The 24,717-nt window shown below is 34.6% G+C and overlaps 2 protein-coding genes across 37 annotated transcripts in view; one reads left to right on the forward strand and one right to left on the reverse strand.

The window, feature by feature from the left end:
* The window catches only part of LOC110257137 (PC-esterase domain-containing protein 1B-like), a 276,259-nt gene that overhangs the window by 247,890 nt on the left and 3,652 nt on the right, over positions 1 to 24,717 (forward strand). The gene's annotated exons all lie outside the window — the stretch shown is intronic.
* The window catches only part of IKZF2 (IKAROS family zinc finger 2), a 166,363-nt gene that overhangs the window by 64,990 nt on the left and 76,656 nt on the right, over positions 1 to 24,717 (reverse strand). The window lies entirely within an intron of this gene.

Genomic DNA, 24,717 nt, shown 5'->3' on the forward strand with positions numbered 1-24,717 from the left:
TCCATTATAGCTGGTTTACAGTGTCCTGTCAATTTTCTACTGATATAGTAAATCAATAAAATGCCACACATTTAATATATACAGCACATAGATTAAGTTTTGCATAAATATATGGCTTATGTACAAACAAAATCCCACATAATTAATTTTTAGCACATCTTGCTAAAGTTAAAGGGAAGGGGAGGGAGTGGGATGGATGGGGTACTTGGGGTTAAAAGATGCAGACTATTGCCTTTGGAATGGATTAGCAATGAGATCCTGCTGTGTAGCACTGGGAACATTGTCTGATCACTTATGATGGAGCATGATAATGTGACAAAAAAGAATGTATACATGTATGTGTAACTGGGTCACCATGCTGTATAGCAGAAAATTGACAGTACACTGTAAACCAGCTATAACAGAAAAAAATCATTATATATATATATACATATATATATATATATATATATATATATATAAATTCTAGGATAAAAAGTGATTACTTAAAGTGGTCTGAATTTTAACTGTTAAGTAGAAAAAATTTCCCTACTCAAAGAACATAAGAAATACTCCTATGATTTATTTTTACTACTTAGGATGTTTCTAATTAATGTGCAGCACCTAATATTTTAACTCATTAATGACTAAGTTCAAGTGTTTGGTAAATTTATACTCTAAATTACAACTTATATAGTAATAAGTGTTATGATTGTAGTTAAAGTTATTATAACTCAATCATTGTATAATACTCATACTATGCGTTATCAAATCTTTGAAATTAAATTCTAACTCTCCATCATATATTTATTTTACAATTTGGTTAACAGAAAGTCATTCTCATAAATAGCTAATTTCCATGAAGATAAGAACCTGTCAGTGTGAATGAAAAGAAATCTTACTACTATAAATCTCAATGCCAATTATTTTTCAAGCTTACTGCCCTGATATAAAATGAAGAATGTAAAATTCAAGCATCTGTAGGAATTTACACACATTTTTATATACTGACAAGCAGCAACAATTTAATAGACAATATTTTGTCAGGACACGTGATTAGCAATGAAAAGAGAATGTGAAATAAGACTTTGATCAATTTGTTCTTTGTTATTCAACACTGTAGTCACAAATGACTATAATATTTAGATATCTGAATAGTTTCAATGAAAAAACAAATGTTTAATATAGGTATCCTGTTTTTCCCTTAACTTAAAGGTGATGATACAGTATACAGTTTAAAACAAAGAAGTCAAATTTTAAAGCATCAAGAAAAAATTAATTGATAAAGTACTTTTCCTTTAGTATATTGGAGGTTTGTGAATACAGTTAAAGGATAATAATAGTTAATCGAAAAGACTTTTATAATCCACAAATATATTTATGCAAACAGTTGCTTCAAAAATCAAACATGTTTATGAATGAAAGCTTTATCCCTCTCTTCTTTATGTTTCCAAAATACTATTCTTAAACTTTAGAATATAGCTTATAGATGCTCTAAAAACACATGGTTTAATCACTTTCATTTACAAATGATCATCCCAATGCTGAGAAGTAATAAACAGCCTCACATAGGAGCTCTTATCATAAATGACTCCCAGACCAAAAAAATTTCAATAATAAAAGTTTCTTCAATAACCATATGGGGCTCTCTAAACCCAAAGCCTTCATAACTATCATTGTTTCAAGATACATAATACTGTGTAGGTAAAGTTACAGTAGACTTGCCTTAAATTCAGTAGTACGGCATGAAATAAAGGGATAACTAAATAAGGGTATTTACACAGCTAAGGCATATACAGATCACTGCTTTTTTTTTTTTTTTTTTTTAAAGTTAGAAAAACCAAATGGGGAAAATTACGTTATTTTGTGAAGCTGTTTAAACACATTATTTTAATTCAGTCTATTTCAAAATTAAGGGTTTTTTTTTTAACCATTATCATCATGCTTTGAAAATTACAAAACTCCAAAACTGAATGCATATCACTTAAAAATGAAATGGAAAATAAAATGTACAGTGTTGTTACATACAATAATAGACCTCACACAGTAGAGCTCACCCCCTTCAACCAATTAAGACACAAGGACCAAAATGGAATTTTCTTTAAAAACTCATTTAACCAGCAAGTATTTATTAAGTAACTGTTGCTTGCATAATAGTTTGCTAAAAGTGATTATGAAGGTTTAAGACTAAAAGCTGAAGAATATTATTCACTTAAATAGGACACCTATATTAGAAGGATGCTATATACCCAGGTCATGAAAGTGTTTGTAAATAAAAGTACAGGAAATATTTTACTAATATATGTAATTTAGTTATACACTACATTTATTGACCTAAATAGCACATAAATGTGAAAATATTTTTCCTTAGAAATCAGACATGCCCTATTTTTCACTCCATAGCTTCACCAAATTACCCACTTCTGCGTGATGGAACATGATTTTGCAATGTCTGGCAACTGGTCACTTCAAATAATATAAAAATCTCAATTTTTAAAATTTGAGGGGAAAAGATCACTTTTCACATGCATGGTGAAAGCTATTAAGTTAATTTTGAATTAACAAACTGAAGGAATAAATTCTAACCTCATTCTTAGAATGAGGTTTTCACAGAGAACCTTATCATTTTTAAGTTGTCGAGTTTTGAAAAATCATAGGAATCAGGACCTAAAATATCACTAAGATATTTTTAAAATCTAAATTAAACTTTATACAAGCTAAAACTTTATTATTAGAATGAGTTGATTCTACTAATCCACAAAGAGATTACTGAAATTTCCTAGCCATGAAAATAATGCCAAGGGATTATGATTTATTTGCTGTACTTGAAAGGACACAATATTTATTGATCTTATGGAGTATGAAATAGGCCTAGATTAATTACTATCTAGATTAATTACTATAAACTTATTTCTGTTTAGTTTCCAAATTATATTTATCAACTCTTACCTTCACAGGAGACAAATACTGTGAGAATTAAAGAAATATTTCTTTCACAGTGCTAAGAATAAAAGATAGCTAAAATGCAATTCTTATTAAATCGGGGGGAAAAAAAACTTCAGGTGTGATGTGTAAATAGACTTCATATGCTTCGTTTCTGTTGTGTGAACATTCAAGAGGACACTTCAGGGGTGTTATTACTTACAAGCATCAATTTCTCCAGGCCTATGCCAGGTACTTGAAATGGTGTTATACACACTAATTGAATCAATATGTCCATCTAATAATCTGTGGAAGTTGATTCTGAGCTAATACAACTCTCTCCCATTTAAACTTTCAAAAAAAGAAACACCAAACATGATTAAATTCATGTTAACATCTCAGCAGCCATTTAAATAATGTGTTAAAAACACAAACTGCCCTCAAAACTCTGATGTAAAGCACAATTATTTACTAACAAATTTACCAACAGTCAAAACAAAGTAAAATCATAACAACACAAATTATATCAAGGTACATGCAAGCACTTTGCAAAAAAAAATTTCCTCAACAATATTTCACACAATATAAACCTTTGTTCCTTTAACTGTGAATAAATAAATGCAGAGGTCTTGCAAAACAGCGCCCTCATAACATCCTTAAAGTATTCGTTTTAGAAATGGTTGGACAAGTCTAGACACTGGTGTCACTGAATTGCAGCTGAGCCATTTCTGCATAGCCTTTTAATTCTACACATCACATCACTTCATTTTCCTTTCTTCCTCACTCTCCTTTCGCCAGTATAGTTAGATTATGTATCTCTTAAACTTACTAGAGTAACTAGATCAAGACAGTTCTGATTTCTGAATTACGATTACTATTCTAAAAATAGCATAGAAGAAAGTTGCTCTGCACCTGAATGTAGGGAACCAGTGTCTTTACCTCCCTTTCCGCCACTTAACTAGTTGCGGGATCTTGGGAAATCTGTTTATTTTGACTCAGCCACCTGCGTCACGTAAAATATGGGGAAAGTAACACTTGATGTTCCTGAAAACAGCAGGCTAGATAAAACAGTCCAAATCAAAGGATTTGGGACCCTGTTAATAATAGAAAAATAAAAACTTACTATAACTCGATGGAGTTTAAAACAACAGTGGACTGAAAGTAGGGCAGTCACAGATAAACAAGCAGAGGCATGGTTGATAAGGAACTTTCCCAAGGATACAAAGGTAGTAAATGTGAGCCTGAAATCACCTCAAGATCTTCTGCCTCTTAGTTTGCCATCTTACTATACGACATGACACTGCCTCTCCAATTAAACAAGTAACTAACATGAATGTTATATTTAGGGCAAATATCAGTCATGAGCGAATGGATCTTTCAGTTAAAGAGGATACCAGAAATTCAAATCTATATCAGTCAGATAGATACTTTAACTTTCCATAATGTGAACTACATTAATTAATACTTTCTATCAAGTCTGAGATGCATATGCCGACCTTCTAATTTTCAGATTTTCTTTGGTCTTAGGGCAGAGGTAAGTCCATGGAGTAGAACCAGTTCCTGAAGAATCTGTCAATATTCAATCCTTTTACTTGTCCACTTTTTCTCTATTCTTTGTCATGCTATGACTTATCAGGGGTTGGTAAGACAGCAATTTGAGGAATAAGTCAGTATTATCAACTTTAATCTCTAAACCAACAGTTATGGAGGATGGCCTTTTAGGACTTCCTTTGTGGTCACATTTTGACAGTCTTGTGTCAATTTTTGCTACAAAGATAAATCATACCTATGTGCAGCTCATGCAGTGTTTCTTGCACATTTAAAGAGATCTTTACAACAAAATAGATATCCCCAAAGTATCTTCTTTACCTCATTGAAAAACAAACAAACAAATAAAACTAAGGAGCCAAGGAGTCCCCTTGTGGTTCCGTGGTAAAGAACCCGATTACTATCCAAGAGGATGTAGATTCGATCCCTGGCCCCACTCAGTGGATTAAGGATCTGGCATTGCTTCGAGCTGTGTCGTAGGTTGCAATGGCTGTGTTGCCAGAAGCTACAGCTACAATTCGACCCCTAGCCTGGGAACTTCCATATGCTACACGTGTGACCCTAAAAAGACAAAAAAAAAGCAAAACAAAACCCCAAAACCCAAGGAGCCAAGCTATCTGACTCCCTGATGGTCTCCCACAATGCAGGGACCCTTCTACAGAACTCCCTTCTATAGCATGCCCGTCAGCAGACCACACACTTTATTGACCAGCAGTGGCACCACTGCTGCCCAAGGGTGAAATTTCCATTTTTTGGCAGACAACTAATTTCATAAGAAATGCACAACATGGAGAAAATAAGCCTCGTTTAAACAGAAATGCCACAGGCAACCAACAGTCTATCTCCTTATCCATACTTTAAATGAATGATTGTATTTGCCAAGTCCTAGAGATTCAATATCTGCCATGTCTTACACATCCAACCCCTTGCTGTGCATTTTCATGGGCAACACAGAACTTAAGATTCCCCACCTCCTCTCACCTGGAATAATTTCACTAACTTTCTAGCTGATATCTTCAGTTTTCCGCCACATTCCACTCCCCCAATTCAGCCTATATTCAGTGTTTACATTAATCTCCCTAAAACAGAGCTCATATTATTCTACATGTCTTCAAAGACTGCTCACTGCACACACATTAAATAAAAAGGTATTGGTGTGGACTCTGAGGACCTCCACAGAAGGGTTCCATCATTTCTCTTGGCCATATGTCTTATTAGTCCCTTAGTTATTCATGCTTTTTCCAGTCATTTTTCAGTCATCCTTCCTGGAACTTATCCTATACATCTCTACTTATTTTCTTCCTGCCCCCTATTATTTTCTGGAATCCTTCCCTTATGTCTATCAATATTAGCACACCATTCAAGGCCTACTTATTTTCCACCTTTTTTCATGAACTGTTTCCCTAGTGCAAAGACACATTACAGTGATTTCATCAGTGTATCTGACTTAACTCTACACTCACTGCAGTGTAAGACATTTGAAAGGAAGTGCTGTCTTTATTCACCATTGTAAAACCATCTTACCCTTACTAGGCACTTAATGAATGTTTTTTGAACTACTCTTGCTGATTTGCCTGTCATACTTCTTTTTTAAGTTACAGAGATCATATATACATTAACCATAGTGACAAATAATTATAATACAGAGGTTTTAAACAAAAAACATCACCACCATAACATTAATTGAAGGACCACTGCACAAAAGACACATTATATGCATCACATGATTTAATCATGACAGCCACTCTGTGATGTATGTATTATTCTCATTCTATAGATGACAAAACCAAAACTCAGAACGGGTGAAGTAACATGTCCAAGTCATACATTTATTCAGTCATAGCTGAGACTAGAACCAAAAACTGCTGACCAAATTCTTGCTATTTCCTCTATATCACCAAAAGCAAAGCAGTTACTAGTTATGGTAAAGAAAAAAAGGATGTTAGTATGCTAAAGAAGAGTGACTTTGAATCAGTGTGTGCCATCTGACATTTTCTTTACTGCATGTTGAATACAGGTGTAGTAGTTTGCCTGATTTGAGCAAAGAGAAATTTGTCTGAGAGCCTGTTTTGGAAGAAGACCAGCTTCCACTGCCAGATTTTCTGAGCATGGATTTTATTTCATATAAGAGCAATCTACTTTGAACTGGTGTTTGGCAACCATCTGCTTAACATAACTGTGGGAGGTTTGTGAAGCAAATTACATGGTGAAATTCTCTCTTTGATAAGGCAAGTACAAATTTTTGAACCAAACTTCCATAAGAAGTAAAGTCATTTTTATAAAATCTAGCTGAGTGGACATATTCCCAAAGGGATCCTCACACTGGATTGCCAGAGGTCACTGAGGACGCTTAAACCAGGTCAGAAGGCAGTGCTGCCGGAGCACTAAAGAGAAAGAGATAAGAAATGAAGCAGGGTTTCTATTACGGGGCCAGGGCAACAGAGGCGAGAACCAAAGCCAGGTGATGCACTTCGGCTTTACTGAGTCTCTGAACTGAAGTGACAGAGAACCCCACAGCTTTCCATAACCTGGCTTCAAATATCCCTGGTTGCCAAAACTTGGAATAAACATCAAAGCTAGAGAAGTTCTTTCCCTGATGTTCCTCCATAAATACTCACTATTTCCATAAAATAAAGAGCGTCAACATTTGGCGCCGAGATGCAGGATTGTTCAGTTAAAAATGTATAACCAAGAAGCACGGTAACAAAAAAGAGAAAACGTGAAGTGGTAATTACGAAAAATGAATCTGGAGAACCACCCAGCAAATTTTTATAGATCAGTATCAGATATTTATCTTCTACGAAGTAGCAGCAGAAAAATTTTTTTGCAGCATGCATACCTATTTCCTACCCTTAATGAATAGACACTTTAGTTAGTCATATGGAGTGTATCTATCTGTTAAAAGGTAAAAAAAAAATAATTACAAAGCAACATAGTAGGTCCTAGGTAAATAATGGAGATGCTGGACTAGAATATCTGTGTTGAAGTACTTTACATATGTGAACAATAAGACATCATTTAACATGTCCCTGTTCCCAACTATGTAAAGTGGGGATGATATCCTCTGTATAAAAATCATAAAATTGGGAAAGCACAGTCACTTAGAGCAAGCAGTAGAGCCTCTGACTGAGAATCGGTACCCTTGGGTTTAAAGCCAGGCTCTTGCATCTATTAGCTACAGGACCTTAAGAAACCTCAAGACACCTCTCAGTCTCATTTTTCTCATCTATAAAACCAAGTTAATGATATCACCTGCCTCCTAGGGCTGTTCTGAGTATTAACTACAAATGTATATACGACACCCTTAGAACTATTTTACTTCTTATTAATAGAGCTACCATATGAAAACATATCATAAAATGTAGGACATCAAACAGATAAAACTATGGGGGTGTGTTTACTACAGGTAAGCACAGGGATGACAGAGAAGGCTTCATGAAATAAGTGGCATTTAAGGTACTACTTACAGGTTGGATATGCTTTATATCATAGAGAAAGATGGCACTCGAGAGGGAGTGCAGACATGAAGAGAAATGCATGAACACATGCTGGTTCTGAGTGACATCATTTTTTTTCTGGAATGTATATATTCAATGGGTAACAGAAAAATATTCCAAAATCGAAGAGTTCGAAATACAGTAACACAGTAGGCAGTAATTTCAAGGACAAGTGCTATCAACCTATTAACAGACTGTTTCAACAACCACAATATGAAAGTGGGAACTTCTCAGAATTTATTCATTCATCCATTTAAAATTACTCACTGAGCACCTGCTCTGTGCCAGGTTTCACAATGCAGCAGTGAATAGGGCAGGACAGATATGACCCCTGCTTTCATGGCACTTGTGAAATTCATGAATATGTTGTATATGTATATATATGAGTATTTTTTTTTGCTTTTATACATGGGCAAATATGCACAGTAAAATATTGTGATGTGAAATACAATGACTTGTAAGCCCTCTCCCCCCAGAATAAGCTACTACTACAAAATCTCAACACAAAGTGTAGGGCATAAGTAAACAAGAAATACTCTCCTAAGATCACTTTTTTAAAAAGATAGCTTCTTCTGAATTGTAAGTAGTTACTTTAAGTATGTCATCGATCTGTGAAACTGAAGTTTTGATTATTCAATGAGTTGCCTGTCTCCATTTCTAGAACATCCTTTAGCCAGCTTTCCAAAGCTCATAGCTAAAGTATATGAAACATACTTAAAATAATGACATAGTTCTATGTATCACAGAAAGAAAATTAAACAGATATGTCTGATATAGTTGAAGGGCATACAAATAGCTTTTTTTTTTTTTTTTTTTTAGCTTATTAAAGGAAAGCTCCTGTGTTTATCAGATGTAAAAGAGCCCCTTGGTCATTTAAAAATACTTTCCTTAAAATAAGTGATGTTTTCTAATCCCATCATAAATAAACTAAAATTTTTAACTTTTCCTTCTCTTGACTTATGATTTTGTGCTGATATCGCATCTCCACCACCTGTAATTAATTGCATGGTAACCTTCTAAGAGCCCTCACTTCTCTATATGTGAAACCTAAGATAATGCTACTTATTTGTGCAGGTAAAATAATTAAAAGTCTACCTGCCCGAGGTCATGATTCTTGAGGTCCCTTCAGTCTGTGATGTATGTGATTCCAGGATACAGGCAGGCTACACTTGAAATTTTTGTAAAAAATGATTTGTGTAGTCAGTAATAATGACTACTAGCTACTTAGTATTTCAATATGATTTTCTTTATGTAAAAAATCATTGCCAAAACTGATGTCAAGGAACACACCCCCTATGTTTTCTTTTAGAAATTGTATGCTTTCAGATCTTAAATTTAAGTCTGTAATCCATTTTGAATTTACTTTGGGGTAGGGTATAAGATAGTGGTCTACTTTGATTCTTTTTCATGTGACTGTCCAGTTTTCCCAGCACCATTTATTGAAGAGACTATCCTTGACCCATGTGTATTCTTGTCTCCTTTCTTCCTCTCTTGTAAATTAACTGACCATATATACATTTTCCCCCCCTGGGCTATTTTATTCTTTTCATCTATGTCTACTTTTATGCTAATACCACATTGTTTTGATCCCTATTGCTTTGTAATACAGTTTGAAATCAGGAAGATGCCTCCTGATCTTTTTTCTTAAAGATTTCTTTGGCTGTTTAAAGGTCTTCCTAATACAAATTTTAGGATTGTTTTTCCTATGTCTGTGAAAAATGCCATTGGAATGTTGATAGGGATTGTGGTTAATCTGCAGAATGCTTTGGTTCAGCAAAACATTTTAACAACGTTACTCTTCCGATCTGCAAACACAAAATATTTTACCATTTATTTGTATTTTCACTTTCTTTCTTCAATGTCTTACGGTTTTCAGCATACGGATCTTTTACCTCTTTGGTTAAACTTATTCCTAAGTATTTCATCTTTTTTGATGCAATTGTAAACGGGATTTTTTTTTAACCTCTCTAATAGTTTGCTGTTACTGTATACAAATGCAGCTGATTCTTGTACAGCTGATTTTGTACGCTGCAACTTCACTGAACTTGTCGTTTATTTCTAACAGTTTTTGGGGTAGTCTTTAGGGCATTCTATATAAAAGTCACGTCATCTGTAAATAGAGACAATTTTCTTTCTTTCTTTCTGATTTAGATGGCTTTTATTTCTTTCTCTTACATAATAACCAAGATATGGAAACAACCTAAGTTGTCCACCAATGAATGAATGAGTAAAGACGTGGAATATAAATACAATAGTTATTATTCAGCCATAAGAAAGAAGGAAATCCTATGTTTGTGACAACATGGATGGACCTTGAGGCATTATGCTATGTCAAGGCAGATAAAGAAACATTTCATGGTAACACTTACATATGTGGGATCTAAAATACATCATAGAAACAGGGAGTAGAAATGTGTGTTTCCAGGGGCTGAGGGGAAGAGCAAATAAGGCAAGCTTAGTACAAGCGTATAAACTTTCAGCTATAGAATGAATAAAGTCTGAGGATCTAATTTATAACACTATAACTACAGCTCACAACACTGTTTTAGTTAATTGAAATTTACAAACTTTGGAGTTCCCCTGGTGGCTCAGTGTTTAATGAATCCAATTAGGAACCATGAGGTTAAAGGTTCGAACCCTTGCGTTGCTCAGTGGGCTAAGGATCCGGCATTGCCCTGTTGTGTAGGTTGCAGATGCAGCCTGGATCCCACGTTGCTGTGGCTGTGGTGTAGGCCAGCAGCTACAGCTCCAATCAGACCCCTAACCTGGGAACCTCCATGTGCCACAGGTGCCCTAGAGAAGACAAAAAAAAAAAAATTTACGAATTTAATTTAGAACTTAAATGTTCTCACACACACAAACTGATAAGTATGTGAGGCATGGGGTGTGTTTCTTAACTCAATGGAAGGTATCCTTTCACTATAGGTACACCAGTTCATCACACGTATACTTTAGGCTTCTTACAGTTTCATTTGTCAATTACATTTTAAATAAAGCTGAAATTCAGGAAACTTTTAAAAATAAATTTCTTCATACAAAATATATTCCATAGTTCAGATCATATGTTTAAAATCTCTGGCTTCTTTTTTTTTTTTCCTAACACTCACAGCATGTGGAAGTTCCCAGAGATCTAATCCACACCACAGCAGCCACTGTAATGACAAAACCAGATACTTAGCCCACTGCACCACAAGAGAACTCCTGAAATCTCTCGCTTTAAAACAGCATTCCTAAATCTATCTCTTAATGTGTTTCTGAAGGTCACAGGTAAGAACATGTTAAATGTGAATATACATATTTATTCATATACATAGTATACATAATGAAAATCTAGTTTGTGTGCAGGATGTTCTCTCTTAAGCTAGAAATGTTAACTACTTAAGTGGAAGATAGTGCAATATGATTAATATGCCATCCCCAAGTGTCTCCTTCAGCTGAGTATTGGCTGGCATCCAGAAGAGAAAAATAAAAGCAAAACAAACACAACATATTCAAAACTTAAAAAAAAAAATGCTACAACCTTCACCAAAAGCACAAAGTCCTTGACTCAAATAATGCGATGAAGACTCTTTTGAAATCTTCCTTTTTTTCTCCTTTGTCCCTGTCAGGATGTGAACCCTGCCATTATGTATGGCTTGCGGCTGTTTGCAAGCTTCCTTCCCATCTGGGACTAAGAGGCAAATTGCAGGTTTCCAAGGAGGGGGGATGTGTTACAGTAGGGATGCCTCAGCACTTCACATGGACTGTACAAGTCCAGTGACACTAGCTACCATGCTCCCTGTGACAACGGCCACTAAGTTTTATACAATAAGTCTCCAAAAATAACACAAGTGGTTTACTTTAGAAACCTAGAGTCTTTGTTTGCTTGAACCATTCAAAACATATGAACCATTCAAAGATATCTGACTACTTTTCCACCTTCACAATGAGTAAAATTATTTCAGCAGCATAATACCCAGTTCCATGACTTTTATCACATTCATCTCACAGCTCCCTGTCCTCTTCCACATTCCTAGTAGGTTGCCTTTTTTCAAGGCACTGCATGCTTACCAAAAGCACCTCATTGCCTGGAAGCTGTCAGCAATGACTGCAATGAACTTTAAATCCTTTTCCTCTAACTACTGTAGTATCCCAGAGATAATGACACAACTTCTCTCTGCTTTTAAATGTCAAGCTGACCACTCAGAAATTCAAGTTAGGTTTTTCTAGAAAGGCCCAAAGGGTAAGATTTTCTATGAGCCTGATGTTTCATCTCCTGTTCCATTACTACACTGCCCAACACCTTCACAGTGTAGCAACACCTTCTGGGACAAGCTGAAACTAAAACGAACCACAAAAGCTGCCACCTGAACAAAGTTAACAATATGTGCCTGGCAAGCATAAGCTCTACATATTTTTTTTACTTTCCTTGATCTGACACTATCATTTGAATTAATTTATATTTTCTTCCTTTAGTGCTATTTGTAAGTAGTTTAAATCTGGCGCATGACTAATTTGCCTAACGGCAAGATAGCCTTTCTTTTATTGTGCAATAATATATTTAAAAATATATAGTCAGTTACTCCATTATTTTCATGCATTTCAGGATTAAATTTACTTTCAAATGTCTGGTTCAAATTTCTTACTCAAGGAAAAAATATACCTCTCCAAAATTTGAACTAACTTCCTTAAACTCATGAAGCTTTAAACTCCCAGCTGACATCAAAATTATAAATTTTCAAGGTTAATGAAAATGCAATAAAATCCTTTAAAAAAATTGCCTTTTAGGGCTGCACGTGCATCATATGGAAGTTCCTAGGCTAGGGGTCGAATTGGAACCATCGTGGCTGGCTTACACCACAGCCACAGCAACATGGGATCAGAGCTGCATCTGTGACCTACACCACAGCTTATGGCAACGCTGGATCCTTAACCCACTGAGTGGGACCAGGGATCAAACCCGCATCCTCATAGATGCTAGTTGGGTTCGTTACTGCTGAGCCACAACGAGAACTCTGAAAATGCAATCAAATCTTGATACAGTTTTTCTTGATAAAAGCATACAACTTTTATTTTTAACTATGCTCAATTTTGACAAAGAGTGGTATATTATTAAGAAAGAGATGCATAGAGATCAAGTAAGGTTTAAATGGCATAACTTTAACCATACAAAGGAAAAACAAATTAAGGCATAAGATCCTGATAAATAGCTTTTACAGACAGAATACTTCTTTCTTCAGATATTAAAAATCTTGTTATTGTTTACATCTAATATAAAGTGTATGTTTGGGAAGGCACTGGCTTATACTCCAAGATCCAGAATTCAATGACTTTCCTGATGCTGTCTTTACATCTTATCCTTCCCATAAAAATAAATAGACAGTAGTTCCCACTGCGGCACAGTGGTTTAAAGATCCTACATAGGTCACAGTCACAGCTGGGATCCAATCCCTGCCCAGGGAACTTTCATATGCTGTGGATGAGGCAAAAAAAAAAAAAAAAGAGAGAGAGAGAGAGAAAGAACCAAAAATAAATAGACAGATACATAGATAAGCAAATCCATTTGTTCATTCAATAGATAGTCATAGAGGGCCAATCTATGCCCTAGACACTAAGCACTGGAGATACAAGGATGAACAAGACAAGCATGACAAATAATATGATTAAAACAGAGATGATGCCAACAATGTTGGTTGTCCTCTGACAGGAACCCAGTGCCAGGAGAACACAGGTCTTAGTGACAAAATACAGTTTGAGAGGAGGAAAAAGAAGAATGGAGAGCCAATGACAGGTCTCTCAAAATAATAGTGCTAACGAAAAAAGACACAAGGATGGTTAAATCCAATGCCAAAGGGGCCATAAGAATTCATTCATTATGTGGGCTGGTTTGAAATGTATAGTGATAGAAAAGTAGATGAAAGGCAGGGAGAAGTCCTGACATTTAGTGAAGGCCCATCTTGTTGGGTGTCCTTCAGCATCAGCCATTTAATGTCCAAACAAATCTTTCTGGTAATTATTAGCTTCATTTTACAGAAAAAAAGAAGCTAAGTATCAGGACCATATCATAAGGCTGGATAATACTGTGTTTCTGAAACCAGCCAAATACCCTCATACTATATATCATTGGCTAAAAGGAACCAACTTGGGGGAGGAAAGGAGGTGGTGATCCTAACTTTCACAAATACAGGAACCAAATGAGGGAAAAAAAAAAAAAAAAACAACTACTTCCATAAATACAGGAATTCAAAGGTCATAGTCTACTGATGGTACCATCTCAAGACATATTTAACTAAGGCATATTTGTTAGTAACTGACCTCAGAAGAGTACAGAATAAAGATATATAACACTAAGCAAAACACAAACTCATTTACTGGGTAACATGCAAATGAATGAAATATTGCAAACGTGCAAATAATTTGCACAGAAAAGGAACTGACTGCAACAAATGGGTCTAAGAAATGAACTTTTTTTTTTTTTTTTTTTTTTTTGTCTATGCCTGCAGTGTATGAAAGTTCCCAGGCCAGGGATTAAACCCATGCCACAGTGGCAACCCGAGCCACTGCAGTGACAACATGGAATCCTTAACCCACTGCCCCAAAGAAGAACTCCTAAGAACTAAACTTTTGTTCTTGATTTTTAAGGTGACAAAAGTATGAGTGTTCATTCACTCCACAAATGTGTATAATTTTTATACCAGATATTCTGCTTAAGTACTATAGATAGAGTGCCTGTACAATCAGAGATAGTCTTTGCCTTCATATTCTGCTCATATCAAGAGGAGGCTCAGGAAGATGGCAATCATTCAAGCGTCTGTGTGGAGGAAGGGAGTGAGTATAAAGACAAAGAATTTGGAATATGAAATGCAGACAGAAATTCGCTAAAATTCCTGGAACTGAGGACTTGTAGTCCTATCATACATCCCTTTATCAGAAATAACTTTACTACTATTTTAATGATAGGAATTCTTGTTTTTTGTATGGAAACAACTAACAAATAAGAATATTTACCACTGAAAATATACATTTAAGAATCAGTTGACATGTCTCACTAATAATTCCTAGTGTTTCTTTGCCACATATATAAAAGCATTATCTAATTGCCTTTTCCTACCTTGAAGCTAGCCCCACAATGAAAGCAAATCCTAAAAAACTAAAGCACACACACACAAAATATGAATGAAAATTTAAAATAAAACCTCTTCAACCCATTATAATCACCATCATAAATATAAGATCACTCTGACAAGTAATAGAACACTGGTCAAAAAGAATAGCGAGGCTAAAATTTCTACATGCTGGTAATAGTTGCAAACTTTCACTATGCTGCCATATTATCAGTCTTAATGAAATTCACTTGTCAGTTATATTTTAAAACAGTGAAGTCTGGCCCTGCAGGACAAGGGTAAAAATTAAAATTTCTTTTCTTTTCCTAATCAAATCAGATAACAATGAAAAATAAGAAAAAGGAGTAATTCAGAAACTTCTGTCACTAATTGGCCAAAAACAGATTCGCTTCCAGATTCCTTTCTTCTGCTTTTTTTGTGTCCACTAGTGATCTCTTCAAATATTACCATCAGCTGCTCTTTCAAAAGACTCACTCTGTTGCCAATAAGCATATTGAGTAAAACTAGCCAAAAATATGTAGTACTATACGAGAGTAAAGAATAATGTAGTAGATTGTCTGGAATTTACTTCTACCCAAGCTGCAGGGTTTATTATCACTATCATATACTGGGTATTGAACCTATCCTATCGTAGAATATCTCACAAAGGAGCTCAGTGTAAAACAGAGAAGGCAAAGATACTTGCCTGTTCAGCTTGACTTTAACTATGAACTTATATATGCCTTGACGAATTTCAGGACTCTTAAAAATAAGCCTGATAAGAGAAGAGGTCATATTTATTTTTTTATCCCTGTTTATTGGGCACCTTTTCAAGCCTAGTATATTAGGCACATTAGACTTTATATTTTCCAGTGTTCTTATTTTAAGTTTTTGTTTAAGTGTTAAACATGGCAACCCCATTAAAATTAAGTATGGCCTAGAAGATGATAGGAAAATTCAACTCAAATGACAAATGAACCTGATAAAGTCTAGGCACTAAAACCTACCAGTTGGACCCCGAATTTATGTTCTACTCTGTACATTTTATTGTGCTTAACACGGTCCCACACTCTCTAATGATGTCCAATGTTTCATTTACTCCTTCATTTAATAATGCATTCATTTAACAAACATTTAAATACTTGTCACACAATATAAGTACAATATTGTCCTGGGTGCAAGAAGGCAGAAGGTTTGAAGGATTGGATATTAATATTTTCCTTACAAACCTAAAAATATACTTAAATAATAATGTAATAAGTCCATTCTTTCATGATTTTAGGAAAGAAATGACTGTTTTTCCATTCCTTGAGAAATATCACAAATATAGGTTAATAAATGAAACTAATGCAGTTAATGTGGTACTAGGAAATGATATTCAATAAACCAACCACAGAACTAGATGTAAAATGCTCACATTCTTCTGCTTGTTAGTGAAGGACTTCAGTGAGTAAAAATGAAGATAAACTTTGTGTATCTCAGTTTCCCAATGAGTAAATGGAAACAAACTAACTCCATATTTCCCACAGAAGAAACTTATAAAAGTCAAACAGAAAACACTTCCAAGGAAGTATTATACATATGTTTTCTCATAATAACAAAAATGTCTTATAGTCATGACAAGAGAATTATTCAGTGCTTGATGAGCAAGTGACAGAGCATGTTACCACTCTGAAGGGATGTAACTCTTGTAGCACAAGAAAAAGGGCAGAAAACCAATACATACTTTTACTTTTCCAAAAGGCAAACCTCACATTAAATAAATAAAATTCAAATCAGAAAAGTGAAAACCACAATGACTTCTAAAGACTCAGAGATCTGTACAAACTTACAAATAATGTAAGTTAAGGAAATGATGTGAAGATTTGTCACTAAAACAAATAAAATCTACAAGTTCAGAAAAAGTAAAATTATTCCAACATGCTTACAAGTATTATATATAAATATTTATATTAAAGATTAAAATTTTCAGACAGAACATTAGTAAAATTTACAAAAATACAACAAAACTCTTAAATCCAATTGACTGGTTATGCTTACATTTTTTAAAAGACTAGCATAATAGCATTAATTACTGCATAGAAGCCACAGTTTGAATTTCACCTGGAATTTAGATTCTCTGCTATACTTTGATATTTACTAAGTTTTGCTAGGATCCTAATACACCAATTTTTCTGAAACTATTCCAATTAGAAAGGAATCCTTTCCTTGCATATTCTGCAGAAACTTCACTCATCAAGCTTTTTAGCATATTAATGTGATAATACAGAAAATTATTATTACAATTTTATTTAAAGGTTCACAAAATGCAGGGCCAGAGAGACAGGTATGGTTCCAGATCATAAAACAGCAGTGTGTTTTCTTAAAACTAACTTTTAGTGATTTCAGACTTGAACTATGTGTGTGTTTTTCTAGGAGAACAACTCTAAAATGGCATACAAATTGTGTTCTCAGCCATCTTTCATACTGATACCCTATTATTGACATGACTTAGACAGTCTCTCCTACAGAGAAATGCTGAAGTCTATACTGCCTTGTTTTACTCAGTTTAAAGGATTTTTGTTTTTGTTCTGCTGTGTCAATATAGCCTTTCATTCCCATTCACTAACATTAAATATGAAATAGTAGATTTCATTACAACATTGTAAAGCAACTAAACTCTAATTTAAAAAATGGAAAAGAGGAGTTCCCGTCATGGCGCAGTGGTTAACGAATCCGACTAGGAACCAGGAGGTTGCGGGTTCGATCCCTGGCCTTGCTCAGTGGGTTAAGGATCCGGTGTTGCCGTGAGCTGTGGTGTAGGTCGCATACGCGGCTTGGATCAGCGTTGCTGTGGCTCTGGCGTAGATTGGTGGCTACAGCTCCGATTAGACCCCTAGCCTGGGAACATCCATATGCCGTGGGAGCGGCCCTAGAAATGGCAAAAAGACAAAAAAAAAAAAAAAAAAAAAGGAAAAGATACCCCCCGAAGGAAACGTAAAATAAAATAGTAGATCTCACTGGGAAAAATTTCCTAAAAGTTATGCCATGTACTCGTGGCAGATTGGCACATGCTATACGTTTATGTTCATTAGCAAAATGGGCATTCAAATACTTAAAATTAACACAGCAGGAGACTATTTTAAATTAAACAAGTTTGCTGTACAGCAGGAATTGGCACAACATTGTAATCAATTATAATTGGATTAAAAATGTAAAAAAAAACAACAACAAGAAGTAAAAAGGTCAAGTACTTTTGGTTTATACTCAGTAGAAAATGCATATGTTTTGTGTCCTATGTGAATACAAATGTAGAAGTTACAGTAATGTCATTAGAAATTTATTTATTTATTTATTTTTGTCTTTTTTTAGGGCTGCATCCATGGCATATGGAAGTTCCCAGGCTAAAGGTCAAATCGGAGCTATTAGATACTGGCCTACACACAGACACAGCAACACCAGATCTGAGCCACATCTACAACCTACACCACAGCTCAAGGCAACGCTGGATCCTTAACCCACTGAGCGAGGCCAGGGATCAAACCTCACAGATACTAGTTAGATTCATTTCCGCTGAGCCAAGATGGGAAATCTTGAAGGTTATTTTTTTTTAACATGACACATTTTGCTCTGGATTTCAACAAAATACATATTATTTATCCACTGTCACTTGAGAATTCTAGTAAAATTACTGCTTTTCTGAAGTAGCATAAAAACCTTCTTTAAAAATAATCTAGTATCCTCAAAGGAAATATTCGATCGATTTTTTTTCATTAATTGATATACATTAATATAACAACCATTAAGTAACATATCAAACACATTAAACACATTTTAATCATGCTCACTTAAGTGAAACATACAAATAAAACATTTTCATGTGACTTCTATCTTGGTATAATTCAAACACTGAAAAACAACCTAAAGAATATGGAAAGAAAACTTATGATCTTTCTTCACCTGAGATGAAAACTGTCAAAGGACTCACGGGCATAAAATAATTAAAAGCAAACACTAAAAATACACCAACATTCAGACACTGGACATTACCAAATTTAGGTTAATGGCACACAGCAAAAAGCAAAGCAGATGTAGCATCACGCCAATTCAGATACATATTCTAAAGCACAGAGTCATGCTGATAACTACATTTTTAAAAAATTCCTATTTGTAGAAAAATACAAATTTTTTCAACACTTTCTACACATGAAAGCATTTAAACTAAAACTAGATTTTTGTAAAAATAGAGGAAAAAAATGAATTGAGCTTCATAAAATCCAATTACAAAACAAAGTTTTTCTAGGGATGAAGGTATCATATGATTACCCTATAGTTTTTCTTTTATATAGAGAAACCTACTCATAGATGTTCCATTTGTTCCAAAACACTATTTAATGCCATTTCTAAAATAATGAAATTCCTTAAGATATACATACGATATAAATGGACAGAATTATTTGGAGATAAAAAATGTATATTAGGCATATAATGCTAATATGAAAATTAAACATGATAGCTTGCAATTTAGTTACACAGACCTTGCATCTACCAATCTATTCAGCACTTCTACTGTCTTTTGATTAAATCAAGTAAGATAATGTATACGAAGTGCTTTTTAGCTCTAACGACAAGTGTACATATTAAATACAGTTACTGTAATATTTTTGGAATTAAATATTTAATATATAAATGGGGTAAATGGAATACTAGCATTTCCTTTCCTCAACACTATGAAATGGCTACTCATTTTCAAATGTTCAGGGAAGTGTCTACAGATTACTTTACATTAGGAAAAGCCTGAGATATGACCCACTTCTACATCCAAATGCTACAATTCATTATAAAATATCAAGCATATGAATTTATAAATCAGGAGACATATGACTAAACTAAAAACCATTTCAAGGAAAATTCTGGTTACCTTAGAATCAAAGATTGTTACATATTGGTGGGAATTTACCAAAAGGACTATGGAACACCTTTATGGAGACTGCTTAAGAATGATACAGAATGATACAGAAATATCCACCTTACTTGAGTGAGATTTACCAAATCTCCTATACAGAAGGCTTAGGTCAATAACTTCCTAATATCTTAGTTCTCCATTTCCAGAACTCTAACACCAAATGAATATAAGAATGTAGTACAAATATGTATACTAGTTCATCATTTGTTTAAAGCAGTAGTTCTTAAAATGTACTCTTGAAAAGCACAAGTGTTTCTACATGCTAAGTTGTAGCATCCCATGGCTAAAGTAAAATAATAACTGTATTTTCCCATCACAAAAATTCAATTTCTAGAACTTGCCAAATTTAAATTTCTTGTAAGAAAAACGGAGTTCCTGTTGTGGCTCAGTGGTTAACAAACCTGACTAGTATCCATGAGGATATGGGTTAGATCCTTGGCCTCACTCAGTGGGTTAAGGATCTAGCATTGCTGTGAGCTGTGGTATAGGTCACAGACATGGCTTGGATCCCACATTGCTGTGTCTGTGGTGTAGGCTGGCAGCTACAGCTCTGATTCGACCCCTAGCCTGGGAACCCCCATATGCCAGGGAAATGGCCCTCAAAAGACAAAAGACAAAAAAATTATATTAAATCACTGCTATCAACTACCTCTTATCTATAGTGAAAGGGCAAACAACATGAATGAATATAGTAAATGAATATGAATGACAAAAATGGAAAGCAGTCTTATTTTGTCAGTTCTTTTAAAGTGACCCTTAGGCTTCCAGTTGTGACTTTACTTTGTATATGTATGTTTAAAAAACCATGTTCACAGCTAGTTTGAATGATGGAATTATATATTTCTTTTTGGAATAGAGATTTTGTTTTTGTTTTTAAATCTACAACACCAGTGGGTTGTTTTAGGAGCTCTTATATTCCTTTCCAGCTTTGAAGGATCCCACTGAGATCCCGCTGATAAATCTATATAGTCTTGTATCCTCAACTCTTCAATGGCAAACAGATTACCCATGTGTTCTTTAAAGAAACAATTCATAAATGCATATTTATGTTTAGTTATGTGAATTTTAGAAGGGCAGAAAGAAAACTGTTAAAGAAATTTGAAAATATGCATAGCAGTATTTACTTTCTGCTGAAAATGTTTAGAGAAAAAAAAACATTTTTTTAAAAAGAATTTTCTCCCTTTATATTATATGGTCCATATCAAGAGTTGTGTTCTTTTCAGAAACAAAATCTTATACATTATGGAACTATTCTGTCTGTTTATATTATAATGAACTTATACTTAGTTCCATATAGCTCTCAGAATATTTTCAAATCTGCCATCTCATGAGATCCTCATACTACAGCGAGAGGTAAAAGTATTTCCAATAGACATATAAGGAAACTGAATCCCATAAAACTCAGTTTACTTGAGTAAAATCACAAAGTTGAAGAGCTAGAGCTTGGAGCTTGTTTTTTGGTTTTTGTTTTGTTTTGTTTTGTTTTTTAGTTTTTTGTTTGTTTTTGATCCAAATACTGTACTTTTCCCTTTGAAAAGTGAGGCCAAAACAGAAATTTTACACTTTGGTGAAATAAAGTGAGCTGCTACCTAATTTTGACCATGAAGTCAATTTTTTTACCTCATAAGTATGAAAATTAATAAAGGAAACCTCAACTAAAATTAGAGTCAGGAGGAGAGCTCTCATGCTCTACCACTCCTCATCAATGATCCCAAACAGGAAGAGATGGACCTTGCACCTTCAACAGGAAGGCGTCTCTACTTTACTACCTACCCAGCAGGAGGAAGGAAGATGTTCTTCTTATCCAGCAAAAAGCCCAGCCAATGGGAAATGCCACAGTTCAGCCAATGAGAAGTCATCACCATCCTGAACTCTCACTTTCCCCCACTGAACTTTAATTTAGAAGAGCCCCTGACAACTCCCTCTTTTCCTTATAAAAACAATCTTCCCTACTTTATTCTCTGGAGTTTCTATGGTCCACTGTAACTTACATTTCCCAAACTGCAATTCCTATGGCTATTCCTGAATAAATTCATTTTGCTGGTGAGACTGACATGCTGCCAGCTGCACCAAGAGGGCAGACTAAAGGCTGATTTTGATTACTTGGTGTCATCAAAAGTGGGACAGGAAGGCAGTGGTCACCTCCCACCCCAAAGAGATATCAATCCCCAGACTGAGCAAGGCATGCACATTGAGCCATTTGTGTTCATTGTTCCATGAGTCACTGCCTCCTCTCAGTTTGGTAAGTCTCCTCTTGGATTCCAAGCTCCACTCTGCATTTTGATCTCCTCAACTTTATTCAGGATCATGAAAGTGTTGATCCTTGGTGTTAGGACTTTATCCTTGGTGAATATTGATTATTTTCCTTTCAAAAGCACACTAGCACTTTGGCACAGTTCCTCTTGGAACTGAGCTAGCTGGGAAGTTTCTTTTGTTTCTGGGAAAATTTGAGAAATGGGATCCCAGTCACCTAAATGCTCTAAGGGAAACCCTCCTTCAGGGATACTGGCCAAGTTTGTGTTTAAGAAGTATGGGCTGTCCACATGTGCATTTTAACTAAATGCAGCAACCTGACCAAGAGTAATCTAGAGCTTCATTGGCCATTATGAGGAACTTGCGACCTCCCCAAATTTGGAACTCTTAGGATTTAATTAGAAAGCTGTGGCTCTAAAATAAAACAAACTGAAAGGAATGTCTGTTTTAATTGCTACCTGGAGCAATTAAACATAGCCAAGGAGGTTTCCAAACATATCCAAGACCCCCAAATCACTTCTTAGCAAAATGCCATTTCTAAATTAACCAAGGTGAACAAACAGTTGATGAAAGACAGAATGGCTCCTGAACTCTCCTTTCCCCTTCCCCCACCTTCTTTGTCCCTGGGTGGGTGGCAGCCATCTGTGCTCAGTCCCTGCCCGTGATGCCATCTTCAGCTCTTCTCCTCTGTAAAAACCTCCCCCCTTAAAATTGGACCTTCTGAGAATTCAAGTGCTAAATCCTTAATTATTGTTCCTAAGTTAACTGGAGCAAATAAACAACCAGAAGGAAAATTTTAAATATCCATTACCCTAAAATTTTGGTAACTCCAAAACTCCTAGGAGAAAATTGCCTTCCTGATACTATCTATTTGTTGAAGCTTCGTGATAAGTCACCCACCTTATTCAAAAGAGGGAAACTTTGTTTTGGAAAAGTCCACTTTAAGGAGCACCATTAAAGAGAGGTTTCCAAATCTCTCTGGAGACAATGAAATGCATTCTTTGATTTGTATGCAGAAGTCTCTAAATGACAAACTGGCTCCAAAAGTATCCTCTAAAGGAATACCTATAGTGTGCAAAAAATAAAATCTTTAATTTAAAAAAAAAATTGGCCATATGAGTATGTAACCCTAACTTAGTCCATCTGCCAGTAACACAATTTGGATCCAACTATTCCAATGAGTTTTGTACCTGAGGCGTGGCTAAAATTTAAAACAAAACTGTAAGGTCCTTGTCTGCAACTATATATATTTTCATGTGTGTCTATAAATATGTGTATATTGTGTTATAGATGTGTGGTATTTTTTTTCCCTTTTCTGAATGATACATCTGAATGGTATTGCTAGAATTAATTTGTAAAAGAACTCTTTTTAATAGGCTTAAAAATGAACACATGCTTATATGAACTTAAATATAACAGACACTGGCCCAGGTGTTTTTGTGTTTACATGATCTGGGAGAAATTTTAGTAAGTGAAAGCCAGCTTAAGGTTGTTGGTTTAATTAAAACAAGCATGTTTTTATTTAGAGTTATAAATGTTGAAAAGATGCAGACATTTAGCTTCCATTCCACCTGAATTCATTGGTCAGATGAGTTCATGTTATCTCCTGTTACAAAAATCTGTAAAAAACATATATGATAAAATATTCATGAATAACCTAAACAAAATTTTTGAAAACAAGTAAATTAAGGGGATGTAAATAGATAAAAGTTTCCAGATGAACCATTTAAATAGCTTCCTGAAATCTTTTTGGTAACCTAAAACTTTACAGTTTTGCTAAGTTAAATTAAATGATGGTTAGTCATTAAATATATAGGTCATTTCCAAATAAGATAAAATATTGAAACATTACTAAAAATAGGTTTTTCCACTTTTGGCTCCCTTTTCAAATAAACTATAGATATTTGGGTCTACTGGAAAACATATATTGTGCCCCATTAGAAAATTTAGTATGAGGAAAATATACCTTTAGAAATTATGAAATGTACATAAAATTTGCCAGTAACAGACCATTCACAATTGCTTAAAGCTAAACAATAAGGGAAACAATCTCGTATGCAAAGAAGGCAGGGTGTGTGTTTTTGGTAAAAAAAAAAAAAAAAAAAAAAAAAGATATAAAGAATGGAAATGCATTTTGTTGAGGGAAAAGAAAGCAATTTTATCCTAAAGTGAGGTTGTCTGTTTCAGAATAGGGAAGGGAAAAAAAAAAAAAAAAACAGGACAAAAAACTGAGTGGAAACAGTAAGTAGGTTGTAGAAGGTTTGTGAAAAAGGTAATCTTTAAAAAGTAACGATTTTTGTGGTCCAGTTGGTTTAAAATTAAGCTTTAAAATCAGTAGTGCTTTTATGTAAAACAAAAACATAATTTTATTTCATTTGCTAAAAGGACAAGGTTTACTAAACTATTGGTCTGCTCCTGGTAATAGATTGTGAAAGCTTTTTCCTTCCTTACCATTAAGTAATCTGCTTAGAAAACAAGATTTATATTTAAT

Source organism: Sus scrofa, chromosome 15 (genome assembly GCF_054392235.1).
Source record: "Sus scrofa isolate SSC_HxYL_T2T_F1_AM1 chromosome 15, Sscrofa_HxYL_maternal_Yorkshire_Landrace_v2.0, whole genome shotgun sequence".
NCBI classification, from domain to species: domain Eukaryota; kingdom Metazoa; phylum Chordata; class Mammalia; order Artiodactyla; family Suidae; genus Sus; species Sus scrofa.